At 45.5% G+C, this 5,000-nt stretch overlaps 1 protein-coding gene across 1 annotated transcript in view; it reads left to right on the top strand.

The window, feature by feature from the left end:
- Positions 1–5,000, top strand: part of sdk1b (sidekick cell adhesion molecule 1b) — a 396,999-nt gene that overhangs the window by 349,471 nt on the left and 42,528 nt on the right. The gene's annotated exons all lie outside the window — the stretch shown is intronic.

Here is a 5,000-nt window from a genome sequence, read left to right as displayed (position 1 = left end):
GATGGGGATAAGGATTTGTTTTGGAGAGGCGAGAAATTGAGAGGGAAAGATGGAGAACTGGAAAGGGAAACAGAATGAGACAGGAGACAGTGGTGGAGTGGTAGAGGAGTTGCAGAGAACGAGAGGGAGGAGGAGGAGGAGGAGGAGGCAGAAGGAGTGACTGAGGGAGGAGAGAATGAGAGGGGAGAGAGTGGTAGAGGAGTAGTGGAGAATGAGAGGGAGGAGGAGGAGGAAGGAGTGATGAGGGAGGAAGAATGAGAGGGGCGAGAGTGGTAGAGGAGTAGTGGAGAACGAGAGGGAGGAGAAGGAGGCAGAAGGAGTGATGAGGGAGGCGAGAATGAGAGGGGGATATCGTAGCAGCGGGAACAAGGGGGAGGAGCAGGCAGAAGGAGTGATGAAGGAGGAAGAAAGGAGGAGAGAATGAGAGGGGAATGTTGTAGCAGCAGGGTGCCATTGAACAGACAATTAATATCACAGCAGGCGGTGATGTCTTTCTTTATCTTCTTCTCTTCTCCTTTTCTCGCTCTCTCTCTCTCTCTCTCTCTCTCTCTCTCTCTCTCTCTCTCTCTCTCTCTCTCTCTCTCTCACACACACACACACACACACACACACACACACACACACACACACACACACACACACACACACACACACACACACACACACACACACACACACACACACACACACACACCCTGCAGCAGTGACAGTTGTAGTAGTGTCGCTGATGATAGTGATAGTGATGGTGTCATTGTAAAGGTCATTGAAAGGTCTCGGTGGGAGAGACAGTCGTCGTGTTGAACCATGCCAGGTGTAAATTGGAAGCAGGGAGAGTGGACCGTTGGAGCGCCGGCCATGCCATGCCCACCCCTCCAGCTATCAGCAATAACAATTTAGGTTGTAGACAAAGGGAAGAGGGAGGCAGATGGAGGGAGAGAGAGAGAGAGATGGATGGAGAGAGAGAGAGAGGGAGGGAGGGAGGGAGATGGATAGAGGGAGAAAGGGAGAGTGGGAGGGAGGGAGATGGATGGAGGGAGGGAGAGAGAGAGAGAGAGAGAGAGAGAGAGAGAGAAAGAAAGAAAGAAAGAAAGAAAGAAAGAAAGAAAGAAAGAAAGAAAGAAAGAAAGACAGAAAGAGAGAAAGAAAGAAAGAGAGAGAGAAAGAACGAGAGAGAGAGGGGACATGAGTAAAATCCTTACAATCTACAACAGACCGAACAGTATGAACAACCAATTCCATGTACACCGGTTAGTACATGTACACACATTACACCAGAGATTCTTTAAGTCAGGCCTATTCAAATGGCGGCCCTGGGGCCAGATGCGGCCCTTGGACAGCAAGGTTCTGGCCCCCCACGAGGTGAGAACAAAATTCAAACAAATATGTGTGCTATCAGTGTCCGTGCGTAATTCGCGATCACTAACACTTCAGGTTAGGGCTACTTTTCGTATGCACATGAGAGTGATATCTTATCTGAAACAGTCTCATAATAGACCATCAAAGCTACTAAGGAATAGAAAAGTGAATATCTGTTCTGTCTGGAAAGTTATCCGCTTGTTTCACACTTGTCACTTTGGACATTGTATGAGGTTACCTACATGCGTATTCCATGTTCGGCCCCTTTACTGGGAGGAATTCGAAAAACTGGCCCCTGGTGACATTTAATTGAATACCCCTGCTTTAAGTATATACACCCAGAGAGACATGCACATAAAACTCCAAACATGCATCCTGCAGCACTTACTAGACACACGCTCATGCACATCTACGTACGTTCTCCCTGGATATTGTGAAACTTGTGTTTGCTGATTGATATAGGTCTACCATTCTCTGGTAATCACATTCAAAAATAATATGTCAGTTGACTATTTTAATTAGAGTCAAAGGAATAAGGGATGGTATAAGGCAGTGGTTCTCAAGCTATTTCCATCACGCCCCACTTTGAGAACTGGTATAAGGAAGGTATAAGGACTAAAATAACTGTGTGTGTGTGTGTGTGTGTGTGTGTGTGTGTGTGTGTGTGTGTGTGTGTGTGTGTGTGTGTGTGTGTGTGTGTGTGTGTGTGTGTGTGTGTGTGTGTGTGTGTGTGTGTGTGTGTGTGTGTGTGTGTGTGTGAGTGTGTGTTTGTGTGTGTGTGCGTGCTTGCGTGTGTGCATGCGTGTCTGTGTGTGAGTGAGACCGAGAGTTAGAAAGATAGAGAGAGGAGGTGGAGGTGGAGGCGGAGGCGGAGGCGGACTTGGAAATGAAAAAGAAAAAAAGGAAAGGATTGACAAAGAATCATCAAAGATGTTGGATGAAAATAGAAAGAAACGAAGAGAAAAGATGTGTTTGTGGCATGCCATCTATGTAATGTAATATATGTATACGCTCTCTGGAAATATTGAAAAGGCAGTGCACAATATATCTCATTTCAATTGGGAGACAGTGACGGAGAAGAAGAGAGAGAGAGAGAGAGAAGATAGAGGGAGAGAGGGAGAAAGAGAGAGAGAGAGAGAGAGAGAGAGAGAGAGAGAGAGAGAGAGAGAGATTATCGAGAAAGCTATAGATGATGAAGATTGAATTATACACAGACAGTGTGGGAAGAAGATAGACAGAGAAAGATGGATCTGTATAGAAAAATAAGAGAAAGAGAGAAAGAAAGAAGACAATGAGCGGAATAAATCAAGGGAAACAACACAGAAAGCAACAGAGAGAGAGAAGTGTGAATTGATTCAGAAAGAAACAGAGTTACAGAAAAAGAGATTCAGAAAGAAAAAAGAGAAAAAGACAAAGAAAGAGGAAAAAGAGAGTGATGAAGAGGGATGGCTTCAGAAATAAACTGAAAAAGGAACAGCAAAAGAGAAGACTATAAAAAGAAAGGAACCTTGTGAGACAGAGAGAAAGTGAAAAATAAAAATATATATATAATGTTGTAGAACTTTGCTTGCTACATCTACCAAATCTAATTAAAGTAAATTTCATGTTGTGTTCACTTCTGCTCATTTGATTTCTGTTTGTTGCTATAATAGGCATGCCGGCTCTGTAGAGATCCAAAAGGCGTTTCACACTCCTGGGAAACAATAACATGATGACAAGAAAGGTTAGAACATATAGATGACGAGAAGCATAACTTATAGATGGTTGTACAGTAAAAGTGGACATATGACGATTTAATGTTCTCAATTTCTGTCCTTTAGTCCTTTTGAGAATACAGGGATACGGTATGTACTGTAGATGCAGACAGACGGACACACAGACAGACAGCTGGCTATAATAGGCGGGCAGACGGGTTAGGCCTACTGGAAGTCATAGCTAAAAAGATGGATGGATTGATGCATGGGCAGATGGATGGATGTATGGATGGATGGATGGACGGACGGACGGATGGATGGATGGATGGATGGATGGATGGATGTATGGATGGATGGATGGACGGACGGATGGATGGATGGATGGATGGATGGATGGTTGCAAAAATATTCCGCAATCCACTGAATCCGCTGAAAGGTTTGGGAACCACTGGCTTGCTAGATGAGAGGAGAGGAAAGGAGAGGTTGCTGATGGAGGGAAGAGGAGAGGAGAGGAGAGGAGAGGAGAGGACATTAGGAGAGGAGAGGAGAGGAGAGGAGAGAAGATGAGAGGAGAGGAGAGGAGAGGAGAGGAGAGGAGAGGAGAGGAGAGGAGAGGAGAGGAGAGGAGAGGAGAGGAGAGGACATTAGGAGAGGAGAGGAGAGGAGAGAAGAGGAGAGGAGAGGAGAGGAGAGGAGAGGAGAGGAGAGGAGAGGAGAGGAGAGGAGAGGAGAGGTTGCTGTGTCAAGAGATGCTAATTGATTTGCAGAGGTGGACACCATCCAACTGCTTATCTAATCAATATCCCTTTAATCACATACACCACACACACACACACACAAAACACACACGCACGCGCACACGCACACACACACCCACACACACACACAGGCACACACACATGTATACATTCATGAGTTCCCACATGTGCACAAACATGCATGAGCTCTCTTACACACACACACACACACACACACACACGCGCGCGCACACACGCTCAAATTCCAATTGATTATGTACTCAAATTGATAATATCATCTCCCTGGGCAGATGAAAAAAAAAATCATAAATAGGCATGTCGGTCAACAACAGTCAATCAAATAGCATTTCTCAACTTAATTGAGGCACACGCATGCACAAACACAGATACACATGAGCACACACACACACACATATGTATGCATGAGAGCACGTACACGTGTTCATGGAAGTAATGCAGTAATATTTCTCAGCTAAATTGAGATTATGCCCTGATTGAATACGCCCTGAAGAAGGCCATAAGGGCCGAAACGCGTAGGCATTGTGGCCAAAAAAAAAAAGTTTAAAAATTGTAACCTTGAGTGCCTCAGCATCTGTCTTCCTGAACCAAGTTTGAGAGCCCCTACACTGATGAGCACCAAGGAAAAAAGGTGAAGACCCAGAAGCACTCCAATTACCTGCTAGTTTGAGATCATGCAAGTTCACCATTTCCAACATGCATCACTCTCATTTTCTCATAGGTCTCTCTTTTCAATGTCCTTTTGGTCTGTTTAATATCGTTTGCACTCTAGCTATATCTTCTGAAAGCCAAAAGCTTTCTGAAAGCCCACCTGGGAAACTCCATGTCCCGTTGTCATTGTGACACAGCACTCCACAGCACACAAGTGTTCACTGCACACAACAAAATTACATTTTATGCCTCACCCATGCAAGGGGGCAGCCCCCAATAGCGCCCCAGAGCAGCTGTGGGGCAGGACGGTACCATGCTCAGGGTACCTCCGTCATGAAGGAGGATCATGTAGAGCACTGGTTAATTACTCCCCCCACCAACCTTGGAGTCGAACCGGCAACCTTTGGGCTACAAGTCTGACGCCCTAACCGCTTACCCATGACTGCACGAGCAATCTGTCGTTCTCCTTCTATCATGTTTCTACGGTACATCCTCTGCTGTCTCTCTTCATCTTTCTCTCTTC

Source organism: Engraulis encrasicolus, chromosome 1, assembly GCF_034702125.1.
Source record: "Engraulis encrasicolus isolate BLACKSEA-1 chromosome 1, IST_EnEncr_1.0, whole genome shotgun sequence".
Lineage (NCBI taxonomy): Eukaryota > Metazoa > Chordata > Actinopteri > Clupeiformes > Engraulidae > Engraulis > Engraulis encrasicolus.
This window is presented reverse-complemented; position numbering and strand designations above follow the sequence as displayed.